Here is a 12,054-nt window from a genome sequence, read left to right on the forward strand (position 1 = left end):
AGTCTTTTTGGGATTCAGTCTTTTGATTTTCAGTCATTTGATAGTAAACCATAGATATACATATGTCACACACACACACACACACACACACACACACACACACACACACACACACATATATATATATATATATATATATATATATATATATATACTGGGGGATAACATGGATAACATGGCCATTAGTTAGTGTTATGAACATACCTCAAGTTATCTATCTAGTTATCTATCTATCTATCTATCTATCTATCTATCTATCTATCTATCTATCTATCTATCTATCTGTCTATCTGTCTGTCTATCTGTCTATTCATGTATGCATCTGTTTGTGTGTGTATCCTTGTATGTGTTTTGAGAGTAAGTGAACTGTCTTCTTCGCTCACTATATTGAGAAATCAGCTTGCTTTCTGGCTATATAGAGACACAGGGAGTAGGACAGAAAACAGTTGCACAGTGTTATACTTTCTGATGACATGCACATCGATGGTAAATAGTTTGATAGAATTTCAAACAGTATGGTCCTTTAGATGGGCATTAAGTTTTGATGGCCACAATGCAGCAAGTTCATTGTTGACTGGTGGGGTTTGGTAATTTACGTTCACTCACATGCATGCTTTCTACTCACTTTAATTCTTGCTCTGTTCTACTCCTATGAAATGCTGCTACTTTTCTAGGAATGCATACTTGTACCATGCATCACTATTTATTTGTATACATGTTTCTGGTAAACTGTCAGTATACAGATGAATCAACCTAGTAATGCTGGCTATCACTGAGGTGGTTCTGCAAGTTAGTAAAGATATTAATGTGACTGAATGCTTCTTAACACAGTCACTTATTGATTTCAAATTCTGAAATTGTTTTTCCATACCTAGGTTTTCACACACCAGGCAAACTGAAACACTAGAGTGTTGCATTTTGAGATACGATCTTGTACATCTTCTTTTTATTCATATATCAGAGTTTTAGCTAATTGCTTTATTTTTATTGTCATATTTTCTCCAGCTGTCTTTGGATCTTCAGCTGCCTCCCAGACAGTTGTCTCATTCATTACCAATCACCAAGCTAAGGGTTGTCTGAAAGGAACAGCCAATCATAAACTTATTAGCAGTGGTTGAAATATTTTCCTTGTTTTCTCCCAGCTATACTAGCTCATACCCAGTGAGAAATCTGGCAGGGAAGTACAATGGGCTGATGCTAGAAGACCTCCTCTACCTTCCACAAGGAGCTTTTACTCCTGGCAGTCTCTCCCCTATTATTGAATAATGTGCAGTGGTTTATTTGGTCTTCACTGAGTGATAACAGCACCCAGTGTGCCTTTTAGTGCACACAGTCTTCTCCATCCACCCAGGAGAGGTGAGCAGTCCACAGTCCTTCACTTCTCTTCCTCCCTGTCTTGCTCATCTAGTGCCGGGCCGCTAATTGAACTGCAGTCATCTTGAGTGCAGTCAGGGTTCTATCTCTGTCTGAAAAATGGAGTTAAACAAATTGTTTTCATTTATACCATGTGTATGAAATCATTCTGCAAATAACTATTTTCTCTTTGCCTTTTAGCCCCAATGCTTTGAAAGTTTATTACAGTTATCAAGACTACATTCTGCAGTTATGCTTAGTTTAAATTCAGAATTTTGACTATCAGTTTTTGTGATTTCTTGCCATCTTATTTCAGTACATTTGGTGTATTTTCAGACTTTATTGTGCAATCTTTTTGACCTTACTAGCCAATATGCATAGCTTATTTACATGATTTTAACAACATTCCGATAGTTGATATGTCACTTTCTTCTCTTTTACACTACCTTTCAGAATGTTTTTACACTACAAAACTGAGTAAAAACAAGACAACACTTTTGCTTAGAGCCACCCCTTGCACAGATGGCCTGAATTTCAATTGCACCATATTTTCCTATGGACACCATATTCATTAGTGTTGCTTTCTCACTTTATTTCTCATTTTTGCATTTTGATTCACATTTTATCTTCATTCATTAATTTCATTTACTTGTAATTTCACTTGCCCTAAATGCATTAACAACCTATGTTAAGGTCATATGTACTTTGCTTAATAACCTGTTCAATACTTTGGCATTTCATATAATGCAAAGTAATATGTCTCCTATTAATTAATGATAAAACTCATCAGCTCTGGATTGATTCTTTAGCTTAATAAAAAAAGAAATTATAAATTCTGTAAGATGAATGTGCCTTTTAAAAAAAAACACATCGAATAAATAGCATGCTCTTTCTTGTTCACAAATATTCCTCTACCTTTCTCTAATTACTAATATTTTTTCTTTCCTCTCTTTAAGAAAAGAAAAAAAAAGCGGGAAATACCTTTTAAATTTCATCCTCAGTAATATGCAGATTCAGGTTTCTTGTCTATATTTCTCACATTGTGGAATAAATACACTTTCTGGATCAAAAGATTCTAATTTTCCATCAAGTTTCATTTTAGGGAGATAATTCTTAGAGATAGTTGCTGGAGCATTTCTCTAATTGCAAAATGCAATTCAATACATCCAAGGATATATACTCTGAAAGATCAAATGAAAAATCTTTTGCCCGGTGAAATGACAGACAAAGTCCACTGGCTATATAGTATGCATTCTGGTTTCAGATTTATCACAAGCACTTACTACAATGAGCTTTTTCCATGCTAGATGTCTTCATCAATTGTCACCTGCCTGGGGGATTTGAATACTTATGAGAATAGGTTCTACTATGAAACTCCTATTTCATGAAAGTTGATGCTTCAGAAGAATGGAAAAAATGCCCAAACACCAAGAGGGTGATAAAATCATTTTTTCTTTTCTTTTCTTTGCTATTTATTTATTTATTTATTTATTTTTGCAGTGGACAAGCCTCTCACACCCCCAACACTTATATATACCAACTCCAGAGTCAAGCCACACTAACTCCAAGAAGGGAGAAGACTCCCTAAAACAACATCATTGCCAGCACACAATTAGAAATCACACTGGCGATGGATTCCTATGGAGAAATGCGGGCTACTGATGCTTGGGGAACTTATCCTCCAGACTGAGTAAGAAAGCCATGAAAATAAGAAGAAAGGATAATGATTTGTTAGGTTAGGTAGGTTGTGCACGAAAGGCTAAGTGAAAGGCTGTGTCAGAGTTAGCATATAAGAAGTGGGAAGAAGAAGATCAGACTAGTAGACAGAAGATAACCTTTATTGGGGAAAGGATGGGGGATGGAGGGAGTTGGTATTCACAAAGAGGTAGTTAAAATCTTTGGTCTTTTGAGAAAGGCATTTTTGGGGCCCCTTTTAAATTTTCTGGGGTGAGTGTTTTAAGATACTGCCTTTGAAAATTTAAGGTTATGGAGCATAAATAGATTGTTACATTGTTAAGCATTGTGGTATGAGAACACATCTGACAGTTTGAAGGTTATTTTACACGGTGTACCATTTATGCATTCATGGTTATAAATGGTTTATACTTTTTGCATGAATACTTGACACTGGCAATAAAGTTGTTTACAGTGCAAATTTGGTGTGTTTATTATGTATCTGTGCAGGGAGGATCTGGATAATTAGCTAAGTACTTTAGACAGTTGCAGAATCATGTTGGTCACATCATTTATGCAACAATGGAAAAGGAATATATATATATATATATATATATATATATATATATATATATATATATATATATATATATATATATATATATATATACACACGCTGTTAATTGCATTTAACATTGTCTTCCAGTGGAAAAATCAAAACCAGAAATTATATTTTCGGAAAGAGAATGCCATGACACCATCACGCATTTTCAACTTTAGTTGTTCTTTTTTTTATAAAATCCATTTACTTTCTGTTTGTATATCAGCTGAATAAGTTATGTATGAACAACAAATGGCAATTTCAATAGGTAATGGATAAATTCTGGTTCATTCCCTTGAAAGTCATAAACTCCAAGGAATAGTAGAAATAGATGTCATGTAGATGAAGCCTTTATTAAATTAACAGATTTATTGCTTTTTCACAAATATTGATTTTTTTTCAAAATTGAAAGAGCTTGTCATTTCAACAAAGTTTTAAAAAACATACATGACTTCTCAATAAAATTATAGTGAGATTACAATCTTAATGCACACAGCTGAAATACAGGCTTTAAACTACAAATCTCATTGAAACCTGGTGTATTAGTTGCATTCAACATGAACATTTTATTTATTTATTTATTAACATTTGTTGACCAGGAAAGTCCACTGGGTCAGAGACCCATTTTCAGTGGAGGCCCAGGGAGAAAAGCTCCACAAGCAAAATACAAAGAAAGACAATCCCCGGGACAAACCAGAATCATCATAGAGTGTGTGTTTGGGATGCTGAAATCATGGTTCCGTTGCTTGGACATATCTGATGGAGCCTTGCAGTACTCTCCAGGCACGTGTGCCCATATCTTCATAGTATGTGCCATGCTACACAATATGTTCCTGTGGAAACAGCTGCAGCATGGACAGAATGGTGAAGACCCTCACAGCCCACCACCATTACCAATGGACCCACAGGCATAGAGGGACTCAGGCATAGAGGGACTCAGACCACGAACCCCTGTGATAGCCCCAGTAGGCAGACAGAGGCATGCCCAGTATGCCCATGCCTTGGCAAATAGGGAACGTATAGTACACACGCTGGCAGTGTAGGCACTCATGGACTGACACCCTTCTCCACCTGCACACACAGCAAACATGGATGGCACACACACATGACCACCTGTAAATTGTCATGCATAGGTGGTCTACTGTGTGCATCCTACATAGGTAGCCCTCAACTATTGTAAACACAACCGCCATTGGCACATGGTAAGTCAATACCTGAACAGTAAATTAAGCTATCAGCATGTGTCCATACTGTATGTAGAAGTACATAGATACATAAAGTAGGTACATGCCCAACTGCCAAGGCCACTCATAAGCATAGGCAAAAAGTGTCTGCTGTCGCCACCCCATCGATTAACTAACTGTCACTCTGCAGAGCAGAGTCAACTGTGAAATCCCTGGGGTGTATCAACTGTTGCCCACCCACTTTGCAAGGATTGCCTGCAGTGTTAGTGAGGGGTTTTGTATAATGTAATCAGGAATGAAGTTCCAAATAATGGGGAGTATCCCTGACAGGAATCTTCTCAGATGTGTACATGTTACATAGTATACCTTAAGTACAGCTTGCATATATAGGTAACTCTCCACAGAATAATAACATGTGGAACACACAGCCACTGAAATGTGCATTAATCACCCTTGCACTACCAGTGCCTTCTCTGAGAGGTAAGATATCAGTGCCAGGATTAGAACACATAACCATGTACACAATTTTCACAATGACATACCACTAAGCTATCTGAGATGTACTAATGGCAGTTGTGTATACTGACAGGATAAAACACAAAAGCTAGGAATGTGTTGAAATAGGACAAACCGGCATGTACCCAATGAAAGGTGTATGTTTTATATATATCTATCTATCTATATATGTATATATATATATATATATATATATATATATATATATAGATATATATATATATATATAGAGAGAGAGAGAGAGGGAGAGAGAGAGATATATGGCGATACATGGGGATATAATTATATATGTAGATCTATAGATAGGTTAACAACATCTGCATAACCATGGAGGTACATATAAATGGGATACCTACACATACCGACTGCTTTACATACTGACGCGCATAATCCCGAGGCTTATGGTCCAAAAGAATACAGTACCAAAACACCAAATGAGCGAGGTGTAAAATCACAATGTTAAGGGACAGTTAGTCAGTGCTTCTGGTGTTGCGGTTCAGGTTGGTTACTGTGTGTAAGTGTGTTTCTTAGGGTTGTAGTGTGTGTAAGTGTGTGTTCTGGGTGTGGTGTGTTTTCTTGGGGGACTGTAATGTGTGGGTGTGGGTTAACTTTGTGTGTCTGCATGATCTAGGAGTTAGAATATTAAAGTAGGTGGGTGTGGGGGCACAGGGGCTGTAGGGGAGCTTGGCCACCTGCTCATACGTAGTGTAGGATGGTTTGTTTGGATGTGGTGGGTAGCAGTGTGTCTGTGTATGTGTGTGTGTGTGTTCCATGTTCATGTTACTTTCAAGAGTTACTGTCGCTGTCAGTAATGTGGGGTATGGGAGTCTGCGCCTGGTACTATGTGCGTCGGAACTGTGTGGTTTCGGGACTCCATAGGTATCCCGTATACAGCAGTTGACGTGTTCATATATGTGTATAACATGGACCATAGCAATCACACATTCCGCCACTACCATCCTTTATGAACAAAGAATATGGAGAGTATATGCCTATACACTATTACAAATATGTGCTATGGACATGAGCTAGTGATAGTGTTACCACCTGTCACACTTTACGAGGGACAGTCCCTCTTTGGGCGGTTGTGTCCTGACCAAATATATTAAATGTGGCAAATGTCCTGGGATTGTAGGACATAATTATTTCCCATATGTAATGTAATAGTTGCATACAATAGTTCTTTCTGTATCTAAAATACCTACTTGTTACAAGAAACAGGATAAGTAACTAAACTGCTACAAGAATAAGCTTATATTTAGGCAAGAATGGAAAGTTCTATCCCTTGTACTGACCATGGGTTTGTGTCGGCCTGTAAAATCTGATGTGTGTCCCAAAAATGTCCCAGTATGGCCATATGAAAAGGTGGCAACCCTAGCCAAAGAGGGTCAGTCACCAACACACCTACAATGACTGCAAATACCTATGACAGAAATACACAGCTTTCATGTAGCAACACTTTATTACATTCTGATGTATTTCTGAAAGGATTCAAGGACTAACATCACCTGCATGATATACAGGAACCACATAACAGTGCCTTAATGAATCAGCCTGCAATTACTAGAGTATTAGTCCACTAAGGGATAGGTGTTCAAATAGGGAAGGAACCCTCACACACATATCGATTATGTATAAAAGCAGTTCCTGCACACCTGCATCTGCTATGCACACCCACCAACATCACCCCCACACCCAAACAAATTACAATACAAACTGTATTAACATCACAAATCATTCACTCACTGTACGACATCTGCAGAAGCCTTAACATATCTTGTCAGAGACACACTAACATGGCCCTATGTGAAATAGTTGCTGTTATACAATGGAACAGCTGCTGATGTTACAATGTTTGTTTGCACTAATCGCGTTTCAGAGGGTTGTGTGTACACCGGGATGTGTTAGCAATTACTGAGTAACAGCACAGTATGCTACAGCTGTACACCAAATCAAGGATGTCTGGTGAGCACACTGTAAACCACATAACAGTTCATGCATAGCCATACAGCCTTGAGCTGCCCAAACATCCTTGCCAGACTTAAACATCTGCAGAAGTAGCAATGTTCTGAAATATAAAAGCTGTACTCACATGTAGAACAAAATCATCTAGCCATTACACACAATACACGGGAGTCATGAAGCTAATATATCTCTGTCTGTCTCCATATAGCTGTTGAAATATATCACGGACAACACATCCAGGCCGTCTTCCTCGAAAGTAAGGCAAACGGACAACGTCCAAATGGAGTACTCAGTTATACACCACTGTTGCCATGGTAACAGCTAATTGAGTAGCTGCACAGCTGATGTGCATCTAATTAACTACTTTGGAACACCAATTGGTGGTCATTATACCACATGTTACCAATATTTAACTAGAAAAGGATGGGTTATCACACTTTCAAACCATCCATATATACCAGCAGAACATTACAAAGAAGATTGGAACACAAAATGAAAAGGATTGAATCAACAGTTAATGACAAGTTGTGTTACTAATAAGGTATGTAGAACAGTCAGTATGTCTGTGTATTTAGTACCTGTTCTGTAGTATTTAAAGTACACGCAATCCATATAGTGGAAACAGTTATCTTGTAGTGATGTATTGCTGAGCATAGTAATGCTTGTAGTATTTGTGTGTACTGCTGTAGGTCACAAGGCAAACACCGCGTACACTACAAGGGATGCTATATAAGAGCTTTGAATAGCAATATTCCTCACCAGCCGTTGTCAGTGGCAAGGCTGGTCCAACAAGTATGTGCTATAACAGGGGATAGTATATGTTGATATATTGTAATGGTAGCCATATGTATGGATGTATTACTGAGAATAACATGTCGAAGGTTGGGCCACTGTGCAATTATGATTTGCATTGTGGGATATTGTGCCAATAACTGTGTAATGTACAGTATTGTAGGCAGATATGTATTACAAGTTACATAGCATTACTGTTATGTTAGACAAACATTAGTTATATCTATTGGCCTTTACAATACACAATAACAGGATAAATATGTCTTTTAGTCACCCGACAGTTTATCAGCATGATAGCAAAGGAAAATGGAAGAGCTAGTTAACTATCCATGCACATAAGACATGTAATATGTGCAAAGTTAGGTACTAGGCTGTCTTACCAAGAGTATTTATAAGCCTAGCTATAGTGTGTTGGCTTTCACCACCCCCATAGGTTAGTTCCCTGTGCCTCTGAACGGCAGAGCCATTACTTCCCTGTGCCTCTTTCCAGCAGAGCCACTGCAGTGATCCCCCAGGTACATGTCTGTCTCCCATCTACATGTCAAGCTTTCCCTTGAAGAGTGCTAGTGAGGGGCCCTGCCTGATGTACATTAGAATCATGTTCCAAAGCATGGGGAGTGTCTGGGTCAGGAATCTATCCGGCCAGCACGTCCTAGACATCGTTGTGGTTAGGTGTATATTCCTAGAGCATGTGGATCTCAGGGGCTTCTGTTTAGGTGGAGCATATCCAGCAATACTGGGATGGACATGGGCCTTGTATGTCAAGCAGAGATCACCTGTGAGTATGCGGCATGCAACGGAGTACAGCTGGAGTTTCTTAGGTTGGGCTGCATAGGTCATCTGTTTGAGGTCAGTAATCCTCTTGGTGTGGTACTGTTGTGGTCTTCCAAGATGTTGCAGTTGTCTTGTAAGGTATATCCCAAATGGGGTGTTGTATCCTTTAATGGGTCTAATAAGTCATGAGTAGAGAGTCACAATGGCCTCCTTTGATCTGGATGCGAACCCATTAGAGATTAGAGGGGCCATGTAGAAGGATATTCTAACCACCTTGTCATTATGGGTATTGAAGGAGAGATTGCTATCTACTGGGGTTCCCGGATCCCTTATTACCTTTTCTGTATGTAGGGGACTAGCACCTATGTGGTAGTTTGCGGGTAATTAGTTATATCCAAAGGGAATGACTATGCACTTTTAGGCATTCAGCTTGATGCCATGATATTGACACCAGGTATCCATCTCAGTGTGACCCTTCCAGAGGGTGTCTGTTACAGCTGGGGAAACAATTATGTCCCCTAGTTTGCAGTCTTCTGCAATCCTTTTCAGCCAAAGCCCTTCTGTGCTTGCCTGTATATCAGATAATTATATACCGAACATGAGGGGTCCTAGGACTGAGCCCTGGGGGACACCACTTGTAACTGGTATACAGTCGGACCTAGGGTATGCAACTCCCACTGTGTGGGTTCTGTCTGTGAGCCACTTTGCAAACCATCACATGATGTAGGGGTTAATGTTCAGGTGGATGGGTATGTTGATAATACCAGAAGGAGGAATGGTGTTGAAAGCCTATGAGAGATCTAGGTAGGCTGTGTGGACCTCCTTACCCCTCATCTAATGCCTTGGTAACTGTTTATAAGAAGTCCACCAGGTTTAGAAGGCATGGTCTGCCCTTAACAATGCCAAACTGGGAGGGGTCAAAGGTTTGGAGGTACCCAATGTCTCTGTGACTGAGATCCATGATGTGCTCCATAGACTTGCAGACCAGGCTAGTCAGGCCTATAGGGCAATAGGTGCTGTGGTCCATTGTGGCACCACCTTTGTGTAGTGGGATAACCATTGCTATGCACCATTCAAGGGGCACTAAGCCTGATGCAAGGCTATTATTGAGCATGGTGCGTAGGTGGGGAGCCAGTACATTCTGCAGTTCATGTAAAACACAGCCTGGGATGTTGTCCAGTCCCATGGATGCTGTGATATTGGCTTTCGAGTGTGCAGCTTTGAGAGGGTGGGGGGAAGGTAGCATTGAACCTATCTGCCAGGATGTTGCCAATATCAGTTGTTTCTGTAATGTTCGTGCCTTTGTGCTGTAACTCAGAGAAGATCTGGTTGATGATATTGAGATATGTGACATAGCTATAGAATGCTTTGTGGTTGTTTTTGGAATTAGTGGCGATTTTGTTTTTGTAGCTAGCTTTCGAGGATCTTATAAGGGATCTCACCTTCTTATTGAAGCTGACCAGGGAGCTCCTCCACGCATGGGATTGTACTCTCATTTGCAATAGTGTCTTCCTCCTGTAGTACAGTTTGTTTATGGCAGCAGACCACCAGATTGGTTTCCTTAATTAGGAGTATAGTGTCTTGGTTCTGTTTGGGATAACACAATCCATGCACTCATGTAAGTGCTTATGGAGTGCATTTGTGTAGGATTCAGCAGTTGTAACAGTATTGTCCATTTGCATGGGTGTCATGACATTCACCACGTCTGTCTTAAGAAGCATGAAGTTGTCTTTGTAGACATATTATACTGTGGTTCCCTTAATGGGTGGTGGTGGCGGAATGTGGATATCAATGGTGTTTAGCTCATGGTCGGATCGGACCAACGAGGAGTTGACTTCACATGTGGGTCACTGGTCACTCATGTTGGTAATGCCTTGGTCTAGGATATTGTTGCCCCTGGTGGGTGTGTGGATATGTTGATCCAGGGCATTGGTGTTTATGAATTCCAGAAAGCGTTGAGCTAATGAGTTGGTACACGAGTAGTTTTCCCAGTTAATGGTGGGGTAGATTCAGTGAGACTATGTGATGAGTGTGGTGCGGTGTGAATGTTTACCTTCTCCACATGACTGTCAGGGTTAAGCTAGGTTGGAGAGAGCTTTATCTCCAGTTTGGCTAGATGAGTGCATCTCTCACAGGTTGTAGTGTTGGGTGGTAGGCGGTGAGGTTTGTCTGTGTACCTGAGGCAATGTGTACATTGCCTCAAGATGTCCAGATTCATCAGATAGACAGGTGAGAACACTGGCAGTTGACTCTTGGACATGCCTGAATATAGAACTACTTTCCCCTAGATAAATGAGGAAAGTGAGTAAAAGAGCTATTTTACTCTAAGCAAGTGAGAAAAGTATGTACAAAACCTGTTTATCTAGGTAATGAGGGAGATTGAGTACTATAGTAATTATTAGCTTACATAGTGCTTACAAGTTCTGAATAAGTGCTGAGCATGAATAAGCAATCCAGATAGGGTGTTGGATAACATAAACATGTGCCCCCCCAACAGGTGCACAAGCATATATCCATGTACTCTACAGGTCCCCTGTACCCACAACTATGCAGGTACAAGCTGCACTCAGGCTGCATGGGACCTGTCCACATCACAGGTTGTATCATACACATATGGCAAAACAAGATGCTCTCCACACACACATCATGTAAAACATAGCTCCATGTCAGGCTGTGTACACACTGAATGGTGCATACCAACAGGTATCACAACCCCCAAAGGGGGAGACACCACTGATAATGGGAAGTACTGCACTACTACCCTGCTGAGTTTGGTCAGGAAGGCCATGAACCTTGATCAAATAATTGATGTCAGCAGTACAGATGTAGATGACAGTAAGGTTGATGTCACACTGCATATCATAACCTTGCCAGGTCATAGGACATCATCACCTATTCTGTGTACCACCTACACTAGGTATACTAGATGTACATTCCTATGTCACAGGAGTGTTTTGCAATGGGACTGCTGGCAGAACCAACAGTACAGAAGATGTCTGAATAATACATGCTCATCACACCAGTGGCAGCTACAGTATGTCAGGGTTAATGGCTTTTATTCCCCCTCATTGTAGTCCATACCTCACAAACAAACAGAAGGCATCTGCCTATTGAAGTATGCGAATGACTATGACCTAGGAGCAATAGCTAACTCAGAAGTGTTGTGGACAACATACAGAAGGGGCTTTGAGGGTG

This window comes from Protopterus annectens, chromosome 3.part0 (genome assembly GCF_019279795.1).
Source record: "Protopterus annectens isolate FY-2018-M chromosome 3.part0, PAN1.0, whole genome shotgun sequence".
In the NCBI taxonomy this organism is placed as follows: domain Eukaryota; kingdom Metazoa; phylum Chordata; order Ceratodontiformes; family Protopteridae; genus Protopterus; species Protopterus annectens.